The 14,802-nt window shown below is 47.7% G+C and overlaps 1 protein-coding gene across 1 annotated transcript in view; it reads right to left on the bottom strand.

Annotated features, from left to right (window-relative positions):
• Nucleotides 1–13,759, bottom strand: part of Atpsyncf6 (ATP synthase, coupling factor 6) — a 225,976-nt gene extending 212,217 nt beyond the window's left edge. Inside the window, exon 1 of the mRNA XM_077707572.1 lies at nucleotides 13,753–13,759. The gene's annotated coding sequence lies outside the window, so the exon portion shown is untranslated. The remainder of the gene's footprint in view (nucleotides 1–13,752) is intronic.
• Nucleotides 13,760–14,802: the final 1,043 nt, after the last annotated feature.

Genomic DNA, 14,802 nt, shown 5'->3' with positions numbered 1-14,802 from the left:
CTCACTCCCTCACTCTCTCTCTCTCCCTCACTCACCCCATCACGTGTCACCGAATGCACCGTGCTACAACTGTGCACACAAGTATAACTTTCCACCTGAAATAGGAGCACGTTTTTAAAGTCTTATTCGTCACGCTGAGCAGCCTGGGATTCAGCCCTGTCAGTAGTTGATGGAAAGCATCCCTAGAATGTCTAATGTTGTGTGCAGCCACTAAAGGCCCAAAACCTACCTTCCGATCATGTGTACAAAATTCGCGGCACATTTTGCAGGCATGTAGTGGCTTCTGCTACCCACGAGCGTCGAATCCTTTTCCCCGGTGACCAGCCTGTTGTTTTCTAATTTATGCCAGATGTTGTTGGATAACACGTGCTTAGCACTGACTGCTGCATCAAGGGTGACTTAGGACATGTGCGATACGCCTGGCGTAAATTCTATCTACACCCATATCTACCACGTGTTTCTTCATCCGCATCACATTAAGATCTATCACACTGGAGAAAGAGATAACCCTTTGAATTTCACGGAGTTCGAGCAGCACCCAAGGCTTAAAATTCTGTACCAGAAACACTGGCAGATGCCAAAGACGGCATTTTTCTTTCTTAAATGGCCGCTATTTTTCGACAGGCGTGTTTCGAAGTTTAGTTACTGTTTTATTAAAGTAGAGAAATGTAATAAGCAGCCAGTAAAACCTACTTAAAATCTCATATCAAAACTGAAGAGTAATGAACATGTAATAACAATAAGTACTTAAAAACTAATTACAATCACGGCACCCTTACGTCTCAATATCAGCGATCTGTATCGCAATAAAAATAAATTTGCCTGGTTCCGACAACGTCAATTAGTGATGAAATTGACGTACTTCCTCCAAAGTAGCTTTAAAGATGGGATTTTCTTGCATATTTCTCTTATCTTCTACGCTGGTACAGTGGAGCGTTGATAATAGCCCGCATCATTGCAGTTCCTACATACTGCAGACATTGGTTTCATGGCTCTGAGCCGTACTGCCTGCTTTTAATGACGTCGTTTCTTAATCACTAGGAAAGTAGTAAGCACCCCATTAGAAGTCTTGTGTGGCGCTAACAGAAGACAAGGCAGTAAGAAGCATGATATAGCTCAGAAAAAAAAATGTCACCAACTTATAGAACCTACATTTTCTTTTTTTGTTGTTGTCCAGTCGCGGTTTTGAAATCAACGAAAACAGAAGACTAATAGAAAGAGATGTAGCCAAGAAAATGAGGACGGCTTCTAGGGCGTCTCTGCAAGGCATGGTTTGGCAGCGCACTGATGGAGGTCGCTCGGGGCTTTCGGTCCCCGAGAGGCAGAGACGGAAAGACGGAGGCGAAGCAGCGGGCTTCGCTTCCAGGAGAAATATCTGAGCGCTGGTGTGGCCAGCCTCGTCATTCCAAGGTCCGGGAAACAAGATTAACCAGAGTCGATAGCCCCCAGGGTGCAGGGGTCGTGCTCGCGAGCTTCCGCCCGGTCGTCGCTTAGCGCGCAGGGCAGAGTGCTCCGCGGGAGGTCCCAGGCTCCAACAAAGGCCCGTCATTCCGGAGGCTGCGGCTTCGCAAAAAAAAAAAAAAAAAAAAAAAAAAAAACAGCCGGGAGAGCCGGAGGACCAAGCAAAATGCCCAGAGGGATTTTCAGGATTCTGTGCCGGCACGGGACAGGGGAGGGCAATCGCGGAGCGTGTATTAGTGGGGCGATGCCGCCACCGTGGACAGGGCGTCGACAAAGGAGAACAAATTGAGTTAATTCTGAAGCGGAGCTGAAAGAGGCGACTGCAAGCTTTTGAGCAATGGACACTGTGTTAGCATGAAGGTGCTGACGCTTTTTAGAACAAAAGTAGTTTTTAGAAAACAGGTTTTTTTTTAAAGAATGCCTGCACAAAAGACCAATGAGAAGTTTTTTGGAGGGAGCACGAATTTGAAAAATGGCACTCGCACCTTTTCGACCAGAAAGCAGGGCTACGGCCAGCCTTTAACAAAGAGATCAGGATCAACCACGGTGTCTTAGTGGCTAAGGTGCTGTGCTGCTGAGCGTAGGAACGCAGACTCGACCCCTAAATGGGGCCCCATTTTTGTTGCGCAGGCCGAAAGGGCCCGTAGGTCGTGGTGTTCGTAGACGTCAAGAATTCTTAGGCGGTCCAAATTATTCAGGCGCCCTGCACTACTGCGCGTCTCACATCGAAGATATAGCTTCAACGTGCGAAGCTTGCAAAAATAAGAAAAGAAGACTAGTGCTAGAGTAACAACATTCCACTGTACTTCAGCGATTTCTTCGTGCAACATGGCCTTATTCAGGAAGAAAATGCTGCTCCATCCGTAGATTCAGTTTGCGGGCACGGAGGAAAACGCTGCTAAAATAAAACGTACACCTTGAAAGATGTTGCTACTTGACAGTACTTGATAAGGTACAACCTTCGGAATAGAGCTTGTGCGCTCTTTATTTGCAGGGCGCCGCCTTAATAAAGCACTGGTGCTGTCGAGCACCTTCCACATATTCTGACATCTCTATCTTGCGGGGAAGGCTCCGGTACATTTCGCCGAGGATGCGTTCTCGTCAATCGCGCTGCAAATATGTTTGCGTCACATGCACACCAATGGTTTGCAGCGACTACACACTGAAGAATAAGAGAACGTTCATCCTGTACGGTGTGCAGCGGGCTACGAGTGAAAACATAGCTGAATGAGAAGATTGCTCACGTGCCTCGGGTGGAGCATTTATTTCAAGGCATAGTTTTTATTTGCTATCGCAAAAGTCAGGCGCCAGGTGTTTTTAATAAAAAACACTGCGAATATCCCTTGTATTTGTCTTTTGCTCTACAATGTTGAAAATTATGAGCATTGTCACTACTTTTAGTAGTTTGGAAATGTTTTGCCTGTATAAATATCTTGTTCAAGAATTCCTTCCCCTTTTTGCTGGGGGGCTGAGTCGAAGGGCACACAAACAGACAGACCAAAATTTTCATGCTTATGCAGCCCAAGACAGACTATCGTCTTTAAAAATCGTCTTCACGTCAGTTCAGGCTCGTGGTGCAATTGTTGCGTGAAATTCAGCGTGTGTAGTTTTCCCTGCAATACCGGGTGTTGAAAAGCATGCACTCCATGTCGGCATTTTTGGCTCCTCCTTCAGCAGCCAGCAATTATTACTGAAATTTACTGAAGTTCTCCCTAGCTGTTGTTCTGGAGTTAGGTAAATGTACTCTGTCATATTTGAGCGGAAAATTTCGTCAGAAGCACAAAGTGAATCATACAGAACGGAGAATAATCCTGTGTCCCGCAGTAACGTCATCGCTGTTCCCGGTGGAATACTTCCTCCGCGTGCGCTAGTCGCAAGTGGAAGCCTACCTTAAGTGGAATGTACAGGAATAATTCATTACTAGACATCAATGTGGAGTTATCAGCTAAGTGGAGCTGCCCACTGCGGAAGTAAATGGAAAAGAAACAATATGAAAAAGTACAGATGGTTTGGCTGCGAGTATGGGAAAGCCACTTCGATTCCTGCTTGCAAAGCGCAGCAGAATGCCCCGAAGGGGGTATGCCTACTCTGTCGCACTATGGCCTCCTGCAGAGTGGGGACATCCCGTCTCGAGATTGGTACCAGCCCGGCACTTCTGGTGCGATGCAAAACGTTGATAAAACGTGTTGATAAACCACCCGTATTTACGAAAAAAAAAAAGCGCAAGATTGAGCTAAGAGAACATTCTACAGTAAAAAAAATTCAGACTTTGGACTGCCGAGGCTCGAACTGTGGCCCGTCGGACCAAAAAACCGGGCACTCTACCTCTGGGCTACTTAGGCCGAACAAGGACGCTTGTTTTAACCGTTGTTCAAAAGAATACAAGGAGTGTTCGAACTGAACCAGTAGCAGGCGCTGGGTGTCTACAGGAAATGCCTGGCTTGTACCTATCTGGAAACGAAAGGACGCTTCAGAGAAGCCCGCAGGATTGAAAGTATGATCCAAGACTCTTTATGAAGCGTTGGGGAATCCCCCAATTCGAATATGTGCTGCTATATGGGTATGGAACACTTTGAGCGCCACTAGAGTAACCCACAGAAATCAACGTATGAGCCATGACTTTTTATGAGTTCTTGGCCAATTCCCCGAACAGAAATATCTGCTACTCTGTGGGTATGCCACACTTTGGTCGCATCCAGAGTAAGCCAAAGGATTCCAAGTACGAGTATGAATGAGTATGCTTTATTATAAAGGAGGCACGACGCCCTTTGGGGGGGGGGGGGAGGTAAGTAGGGAGGGGAAGTACGAGTATAAATTTTTTATAAAGCCTTGGCCAATACTCATTACGTGCACGTTTTTCTAACTACCAGATGACACATTACGAAGTACCTGCATTGCAGTTCCTACGATAGGGTTCTGTATTGCTGTTTAAACGCCAGCATGAATCTAAATTCTATGGAGTTACTTCATATTGTACACCCCGACGAAACAGCGAAACCCTAGCCTCAAGGCACCATTGCGACGTGTAATGATCGTGGAAGTTCATAAGCTCCATTCCAGTCCCGAAGGGAATTGATTGCTTTATAACGGCTGCAGTGTGGTTACCTACAGCGCCAATAAAAAGCGGTGAGCCTTTGCGTTTGCCCTGGCGAAGTGAACACTTTTTGAATTACGCCTACCAACATCTCCAAGCGTAATCCCACCTGAAATCCGGGCAAATAAAAACTGGAACATCAGACGAACCTGAATTACCCAGTGGTTTATTGCTGACAGCAATGGGTACCCACAGGCTCCAAAGGACGGCTTTCTTTACGTAGAACTGGTGGCCGCAACCCGCTAGGAGGCGGACAGCGAGTTCAGTGTCGACAAGGAAGACTTGAACAGCTCGATGCTATCCTCCAGGGGCATGGACATGACTCCTCCACGGGTGGTCTAGTCAGTTCGAGAGAGAAAGTGCTGGTTGTACCACGAAAATCGGGGACGGCTGTTACGTAGGAAAGTCAGTGGCTCGGCCTCTAGTAGGAGATCCGCAATGTCTGGCTGCGTCACGGGTCGGTGTCCAGAAGGGCCTTGAGCCCCGGAGTTGCTTGGTCCAGGCAGCGCCCCGCCAGGTCGGTGTACGACCGGACTCGCCGTATTTCCTGTGCCACGTTGGACTTGTTGGGAATACAGTGTGGGTGAAACGGTCGTTGCGGCTTCAGTAGACGCTGTTGAAGACGTCCCTGCCGATTGCTGCTGCTCCACGTTGCGGAAAGGGCGCGTTGAAGCTGGAGAGACCGTAAAAAACGACGATGACGTCCTCCTCTGAGTTCGTAAGCATCTGCGCTGACGTGTTTTTCGCACTCCCTTCTTCCCACGCGCCTCTCTCAATTAAGGATGCCGAAGTTGCTGATTAGAATGCACACCCCAAACAATGAGGTCATCAGCCATGAAGCAAGTGGTTTTAAAGGGGTCACAAAAGGCAGTGAAGATTACTTCTGGAAGAACCAGTAAATAAGAGCCAAGCAACATCCTAAGGAGATAAAGAAATGGGTTATTAGACTAGCGGAATATTGATTTGATTTGATTGTAGGGTTTAACGCGCCGACGCAACGCAGGCGATGAGGCGCGCCGTAGTGGAGGGCTCCGGATTAATTTTGACCACCTGGGGATCTTTAACGTGCGCCGAAATCTCGTACACACGGGCGTTTTTGCTTTTCGCCTCCATCATAAAAGCGGCCGCCGCGGCAGACTAGCGGAATAAGAAAAAGAAAGAAAAAAAATGTGGCAATTGCTTTTTCGGTTTGTTTGCATTCAGCTTTTGCCTTACTGCACGAAGGTGAAGAAGAGGAAGATGATGTTTCTTCTACTGATTAAACTTATGTCATCTTGCTCTCTGTAAGAATCTGAGAGGGACTACAAATTTATGAACGACGAGAAAAAACTATACCAAAGAATCAAACAAAAGCAAATTTATGGGTGAGCCAAAAAGTAAAACAAAGTGTGAAGCAAAAAGAAACTTACCTGCCATTCTTTTAGGCTTAAATGAACACGACCACGAAAGTCTACTTGGCCTGGATCTGGAGCTCAGAAGGGCAGCCCTTGAACGAAATTGGGTATGCGCGAACCCTAATCGGCAGTCCTACGCGTGTAAGGAACAATGGCAAATAAAAGAATAATGTGGTGTTGGCGTTACACGCAATTTAGGGTCACCTAGCGCCTGCTGGTGCTACCAGGATTAGCAAGGCATACCAGCCCACTGATACAAGAAACATTTATGCTTTTTATACATCTAGAAAAGAGAATTATTTGAAGGCATGTCAACCAACCTTATGTTGCGCACGACGCTGCGTATTAGTCTCGTCGATAATCCACGTGGTCGATAAGAAAGGTCAGAGAGCCGGGTAGCACCACCCGGGGCGTGACGTGTCGCAGGGGAGGGTGGTTAAGGGAGAGAAGGAGATAGCGATGGTCAAGATTGTCTAGCAGGGCCAGGCAAGCGATTACTGCTTCTTAGCTTGAAAGGGCGCGAGCAGCACTGATAGCAGGTCGGCAAGGATTACAACGAACGAGAGAGGCGGCCGTCAACGCTTTGCGTACTGTTTAAAACAAAGCCTCACTTATCCCCTCGAGTAGTTTCCGCATTGCAGTAAATGTGACCGCAGCTGGGCCGTACCATTGGTAATGCATCACATGACTTACCGGGCCGAGTTCCGCCGCCAGCCGCGTTCGCTGCTGCCGCCGCCGCCGCTGGCTGGGCACATGCGCTCTCCGCAACTGGTTCACGCCTGACCGCATGATTGGCCGCGTGCATGAAAACTTGGACATGATTGAAAACGAGGCCAGGAGCCCTATTCTCGACTGCAATAATTCACAGTAATAATTCAACAATTCGCCATGTTTTTTGCGTAAACACATCGTAAGAAATCAGTGACGTGATGCACGCATAGCTATGATGACATGCAGTGTAATTTGACGCTTCACTCATAAATATCTCAACCAAGGTATCAATTATTGCGCATAAAAGATACAAAATACCCTTTACATGTATTATAAAAACTAAGACGGTAGCTGAGGCTAACAAGGAAAACACATTTCTGCAGGTCAAAATTGTCGTCAACACCACAAGGCGATCGAGTAAACGTTCAAGGTTCAAGGTTCAAGGTTTATTCAATAAATGTTTTGTTTACAAAATGCGTTATTGATGTTAGTACAGAAGGAGGTCCCGAAGTAAAAACTGTCAGGGGGACCTCCTGGCTTAAAATTCACACAAGACAAAGTTAATATAATGGCAGAAAAGAATGCACACGAAGTAATAAAAACCATTAGCATGTCAGGGTCAGGCGAAGAAAATCAGTTCTTTTAAATAACATTTGATATTTTTGCGAGAGTTTGAGGCACAAAGATTAGGAAGTATACAATACTTCCAAATCCAAAAGTGATCCAAAAGTGATCCAGAATTGAGCGAAAGGGGGATGTTGAGCTAAAGACCACCACAAAATCTTTTTACCATATCAATTTATTTCTTTCAATCGCTTTTATCAACATTGTTGAAGTCTCTGCTTCATGCAAACTTTGTTGCGTTATCACCTTCCCGGCCGCCACCACCGCTACGCTATCGTCTATGAAGTTTATGGCGTGATCCCAGAAAAAGATGGTCGTGACCGTCGCTTGTATGACGCACAAGGGCAGCGAAGCGCTACGCCTGATAACCGCTGAGTGTACCGATGTCGCCGATTCACTCATTCGTCAAGCTCGACTTCAATCAGCACATTAATACAGAAGACAGTCACTCTTTTTTCTACATTTTTCTCTTGAGTTCGATCATGTGACCCAGCAGCTTACTAGGAGGAGGGTGAACAACTGCCATGCATTAGGTTCTCTTTGTCATGGCGGGGCTGTTACTGCCCTCTTAAGTTGCTGTTACGCCAAACAAATAGTTCTTTTATTGCCAAGCATAAACGCCAATTACGGCACGTTATTTGCATGATCCGTGATCGCTGACTTGGAAACAGTCAAAAGTATTATTTCTTTCGGTAGAAAATTTGCTCTAAACCACGCGTCATGTGAAACCTTGCCTGTGTCAAATTTACGGGCTTTTCACAGCGCCGAACGCCGGTAAATAGTTTTGCCCGATTTCACGGTGACAGCAGCCGCCATTTTTAATCTGTTACGTAACATTACATCACTTTTACGTAGGCCGAAGTTACAAATATTTCACATGATCATTCCCCCAGGAGGCCACGCCTAAATAAACCATAAGTGGAACCAAGTCACAAGGGCCAACCCAAGACAGTTAGTCTAACAAGTAAAAAGTGCCAGAACGACTCCGCATGAAATTAGAATTGTTTTCAAGAACTGCGAAATGGCAGCGCGCATCAAGGGCTCACAGGTGTGGCATGTTAATTACTCCAACCATCCTTTCAGCATTTCGTTTGGTGGCTAAATGCACACACACACACGCACGCTCCCACACGCGCATGTCACACACGTGCATGTAGTACTCACATGGGCATGCACATGTGCTTGCTTCAATGTTCATGAATACATGTGTGAATACATTGTGCCCTTTTTAATAGCCCCTGAAGTGGAGCTCCGAGCATTTAAGACCTAGTAATAGTGTAATTTATCACATTTATTTTAGTCTTTCTTCAGTGAAAACTCCCCAACTCCCAACTTTTGCCCGTTTTGATGATGGTTGCTTGACGCTCGTTCATGTCCCATCTCTTCTACCCTTGTTGACGCTGCTTAGGTATTGGATACGTGTGGCCAACACGCCCGAATTGCCACCCGTAGTTTTGTCTCTGCTTGCAGCACGTAATTCACCCTCAACCAGCAGTCGTTCAACTGCGTACCCCCTTATTTGTTGCCGAAGTTGTGCTACGGCCGTTGCCTGTCCGGTCGGATTACAGGACGAGTATATGTTACGTGACTCCTGAAGAGTGTTCCGGCCACGGTCAGGCAGCTCTGCTGGGCCGCCGACACAGCTCCGATAGATCCGAGCAGGTTCTATCGCCCTTAGGGTCGCGGAGGACCATGGTTTACAAACTGTAGGGCTCGATGGTGTTAGGAACGGGCGCTTACGGAAGAAGCGGAGAGAAGATAAAAATCGACGGGATAAAAGGGCGGCGGGGCATGGACAGGGGATGCGTTGGGCTATTGAAAGAAAAATGTGCGCGATCGCTTTTTGTTCGCAACGCTGCCGGACAGCGATCAATGGTGGCCGCGAATGAGCTGTTCGGCCGCCGTGCGCTTCACTCTTTTCGCTTGTTTTTCCGCTTTTGTGGCTTCGGTGCCCGTAGTTCCGTTATGCTCGCTTCGATTCTCCGGCGTTAGATTTAGCGGTGAAATGGAAAACGACGAGGATAAAAAGAAACCAATGGCGGTGAGAGGACGGGGCTAAAGAAGTGGGTCCCACTTTTATGGTTTCCGCAAGAGCGCGGAGGTGGGCGGTTAGGATCGACTTTGCGGCACCCAGCTTCGAATGGCAGGCGGGAGGGGGCGTTTTTCAGGCATTCTTATCTGGACTCCCGGACACCTTAGACTGACAGGAACAACGAATGTAAAGCAGAAGAAAGGAGGATCAGTGACTGGCAGCATAGCAACCGAAGAGTTCGCATCCCTAAAGCTCGTCGCTTTTTATTTCTAGCAGCCGTGCCTGGAAGGAGGCCAATAGCCAGAGGGAAGCAGCAGCGTTTGCCTCGCTCCTTTTTTCTTGCCATCCCACTCTCGGTGATTTTCCCCGCTTCTTTCTTTCCTGGCACGGAAAAGAAGAAAGATTGGGGGAAGGCGGGGTTTTTGGTTCGACACGGCTGACGTGGTCGGAGCGGTCCACGCGCGCAAACGGGACTGACGTGCTGAGTTTTACAGACCGATTATTTCTCTTCTCTGGCCCGTCCTTTCGGGTGTGTCTTGTTGAGATAACCCTTTTACACTGATATAGTGTCCTCGAACAACGGCCGAGTACGCCGAATTCGTAAAGACTTCGGCGGGAGCCGACCAGAGCGAGGCAGGAAAGACATGATACCTGATACGTCTTCGTCTGATTTCCAGCACATCGGGCGTTGTCGCAGCAAACGTCAGCCGCATCACAATTTATGCGGCGCAATTTCACCCTTGCTTCAAACAACTTTGCCGTGGCTCTGCTTTTCACTGCTCGACATGTTTGGAGGTGCTATGCTGGAGGATTTGTTTCGACAAGTGTTGAAATCACCGCAGCGTTGAAATTTCAGCCAGTACTTTTAGCTGGGGACCCGAAGCGATTAACCCCCACGAGAAAAAGGTCGGATCCAGGGGGGTATATACTAGTAATCCGCAATGGGGAGCTTCGCGTGCAATGATCGCCAATGTGCAGTGGTCAATAACAGTGCATTTACGGGCTGTGGCAGGTGAAGCATTGTTGCGGATTTCCCAATTACAGCTGGCATGGGCCACATAAAAACAGCGAATACTAGCGGCCCCGCATTTATCGCGAGGTAAGCGAACGAATTTCAGCCGGAATTTCTTGCGGGTCTAATTCCATTAAAAGGGCGAAGAAAAAAAGAAAAGATGTCGGCTACCCATTGCCTTTCGCCAAGCGCTGCCATGCCGATGTCCACTTTTATCATTATCTTCGTATGCCTTTGCTGGTTTTTAAAATAAGTGACGCGATAGTGCAGTGTACAGCCTTCACGCACATACACGTGCAGTTGTGGAGTAATGTTTCCCAATCGGAAAAACGTAAAACTGAACTCAAGAGTTGAGGAGACTAAATTTTCGCATGACGACGTTCCAGTGGCACTGTCCGAAGGTAGACTTTTCTATATAAACTATTGATTGATTGTGGGGTTTAACGCGCCGACGCAACGCAGGCGATGAGGCGCGCCGTAGTGGAGGGCTCCGGATTAATTTTGACCACCTGGGGATCTTTATCGTGCGCCGAAATCTCGTACGCACGGGCGTTTTTGCTTTTCGCCTCCATCAGAAAAGCAACCGCCGCGGCCGGGAAACGAACCCGCGACCTTGTGCTCAGCAGCGCAACGCCTTAGCCACTGAGCCACCGCGGCGGGTTTCTATATAAACTAGAAGTGCAGCATCAATGAACGACCATAAACCAGAATATTTAATTTTTTGCGTTCGGGGAGGTACTTTCGCGTTCTTTTTCCACTAGTTCACGGCTTTAGATACACCAACGCACGGAGCGACCGAAAACACACAAAAAAACTAAAATGACACATAAGCACTACTGTAATATAGTGAATGAGATATCACTCCTGCCCAATTGCGGACGTGCTCTCCCAATATCGTCACCACTTTTTCTTGTTTGTGTTTGCTTTAGTTTCGTTACTTAGAATCGAGACATACCCGTGCTTGTATCGCCAAGAAGAAATGACGGCATGCGAAAACGTACCTCATATTCGTCTAATGGCTATACTTCTATGAATAGCGTGCTAAAATTACTCGTATACGCCGCAGTACCCGTCTCTGACATGCGTTTTTGACATGCATGCTTCAACGCGTTGGTTTGGTCCTCGTGTAGTCAGCTAATAACAGCAAGCTGCAGTGGAGGGGGAGGGGACTAGATGAGTGCTCATCTCGCAATAAATATGACCCCGTTTCGAATCGCACCCAGACCGAAAGTTTCTACATTTCATTTTCAACCCAATTACTTCTCTTTATATGCAGGAACTTCACAGAGAAATACGGCGGGAGCATTTCTTGGTACCGATGAAGCAGGATGTCCGGCCTACCGAGTTATGGAATACTTAAGCTTTAATATAACGTTGACAAATAAACTGCTGGGCAATTTCCTTTGGGCGTATCTTGGTTGGATCTACATGTTCCACTCACGGGGTGAACGATGGTCGCTATATTTTCGGTGCTGCCTCCTTGAACACTTCAGGTTCACTCAGCTCAATTTGGACGCTATCGGCCCATCACAGGGTGCTGCGCCGATACTGTCCAGCCCCTATGCGGGCAGTGTTCGAATTCCGGACGACTGAGGTGAAGGCTGCCTAAAGCACAGTGCTCTTGGAGGCTTCTGATTGCATTGCCGTCTTTAAACGTGTGCATTTTCTGCAGCGGATGTCATACTGGGGAAGAAGATTGTGTGCCGTCTTGCTCGCTCTCTGGTCTCCCTATATTTGCATGATTGATTGCGGCCACGTTTAACGACCCGCTAAAACTTCGGCACGTGTGCAAACGAGAGGCCGCGGAAAACTTCGCCAATACGCCCTGCACTCCCGGACCGCCTTGTCCCATCGATTTGTATACAAAGGAGCTCGGCGAGCACCGCTCGTTTATAGAAGCGCAGATGCACAAAGGGCGCCCCGCAGTGAAAGACTGACGACGCTGAGTCTTGTGATGTGCGATGCTGGGCCACTCACGCGTAACACTGATTCCGATGGCACTGGGCCTTCGCCCACGCACATGCTGAAACGAGGGTGTACAGCATTCTAGCGAATGCGGCTCCGCCAGCGCCAAATGCACGTTCCTTTTTTGGTCACAGTATGCACCCGTCGTCCCGCCTGGGACGAGGCAGCTCCGAAATGGAAGATGGTCTAAATGGAGACAAACCTACGGCGCGTTATTGACAGCTTCCCCAAATCCGACGCTTAGAAACTAAGTCCCTCGCACTTTGAAAGAACTCAATAGTATCAATTTTCGTCCGGACGCTGACTCCGAAAGGCACGGTGTCTGGGCGCGGTTCCGAGACTCAGGGGATCGAAGCTTAGGTGGCGGGTTTTTGGGTTACACAATAAATCGCATTTCACCAGTCTTGATGCACTGGGCTGCGACGGCACCCCTCCTTCCACCCCAGGATTACCCTGTGCAAATGTCTGCCCTGAGGCTGCGGGGTATGAAGTACTGGGATATGACATAACGCAAGTGCAGCCGCCACCCCTTTGGGGGGGTGAGGGGGCGGGGTGAAGATTGGGCGAGGAATGCTAGGCAGATTAGAGTGGGCCTCTTCCCAGTGGCTTTGCTGTTGTGGAGAGAGATCGGTTGGCTCAGTTCATCGTTGATTGATTTCCTGTGGGCGCATGGTCGCCCTATAGCATCGGGGCTTCCTGGGATGTCAAGATTGCGTAGGTGGGCAGGGCAGATTGAAAATCATGTGGTGTAATAACATTCAATGAATACGGTCAAATAACCATGCTGAGTTAGGGTTTATTAGTGAAAGCACAGCAAAACTGTGGCATCAGCACTGACCGCGCTTTGGGTCAGCCTTTAAGAAAGTTTTATTTTAACTCTGCTCAACGAGGAGTAGTCTCGGGGTTTGTACGAAGGTATCTTGAACGCGATGATTGTTTCTTAAAGACATGCGTTGCATTCATAACAATCCGATAAGAAAAGAGGTGTCTGCTTGAATTGGCGGGACTAAGTTTTCCAGAGTGGCCGACAAGTAAAAGCTCTTACAACTACTGCTAAAGGTGGCTCACGTAAGGGTTCGCCCTTCTGCAAATCCAAGGTAAAACAATTTCACCCAAGTAGTATCCAACGTGAAGTGCGATTTCAAATCGGAGACTCAGCCCATTAACGTATTCATAATATTTGAGGGGGATTATTTTTTTAGCGTCGGGTGTGAATGAAGGGGGACGTAAGCCCGCTGAGACACTGGCTCTTGTACACGCATTGTTAAGAAGAAGCAATAAATTACCGACGAGAATTCTTACAGCAGAACCTGACTCGTTCCTGCTTCTAGGCTGCGCGCACGTTATCGCTAGGAATTTTCACCGAATAACTGCGACAACTGGGGAGTAATCCTATTTACGTTCGTCCGTTTAACTTCGCAGCTTGCTTTGTTTTTGTAGATGTGGATGCATGCATTGCCTTACTTTTCGCCTTCACGGTTTACTAAGTCTCTTTCTACAATGGCTGCAAGTATGCGGAAGCCTCAGTTGGGGTTTTCAATGAGTGGCGTGGGCAGTGACGCAGCGACAAGTATCTGCGCGTCATTTAGGCTCGCAACTGTATACGCATATTTTTTTATTTTCACGTTAAATTATACAAGTGAACCTGCTAGGAGGCCTGCTTCCCTAATTCCGCCCAAGATCGAAAGAGAAGAGATAAACAGGCCCACAGATGCTCGCCGAAGGGCGAAATGTGGCAACCAGTAGCAAGCAGAAAGGACGTAGTGGAGGGAGTTGAAACGCAATGAATGCCCCATAGGCGGCTTTCTGGAGCACATCTGCTGCCTGAGTCAAAGATGATGGTGTCACTCTACGTGCGGTAACCTGTGTCTCCTGGTTGGGCAGCGAAAAGCTTTCAATATAAGCGAAGGTAGCCCGAGTGGGCTCATCTTCAAGGTAAAACAATGTCAGAGTCAACAGTGATATTTTACTGGGCAGTTCCATTCGATTGCGACAATATGTGTTTTGATGGGAAGGCTTATATTTGCAAGCTCGTCGCTCGGTCAAAACATGGTGGTGAAAAATGGAACCGTAGTTCGGTTCCAGGAATAGCTGTGCTTAATGCAACAAACAATAAGCAATGAAAAATGGGTCTCTTACCGCTGTGAGCTACTTATCTGTAGTCGTTGTCATATCGTTATTAGCATTATCTTCTACTTGTTGTTGTTTTTAAGTCCTTGTTATATCGGTGTTCTAGGCTCTCTGCGAGTTCTTTTTCACCGTTATTGCCTTATTTAATTGCAGTTCGCCTCATCATTGCACACATGTGCTGCGTGCGTGGATTCAAACAACGGTGTTTGAACCCCTTCAGCTGTGTTTCGAGAACGCTTAGTCCCTGCATGATTTTTGTATTCTTATTTCCGCCCGGAGCATTGGAGTAGCCGCCGTTGTCAAGCGCACTAACATTATCTATTTATGTAAACGAAATGCAAGGAAATGAGCGCCCAGCAGGATTAGTAAAAGCTCTGCG

Source organism: Haemaphysalis longicornis, unplaced genomic scaffold, assembly GCF_048455015.1.
Source record: "Haemaphysalis longicornis isolate Haplotype H1 unplaced genomic scaffold, Haemaphysalis longicornis Haplotype H1 scaffold_4, whole genome shotgun sequence".
Taxonomy (NCBI): Eukaryota; Metazoa; Arthropoda; class Arachnida; order Ixodida; family Ixodidae; genus Haemaphysalis; species Haemaphysalis longicornis.
This window is presented reverse-complemented; position numbering and strand designations above follow the sequence as displayed.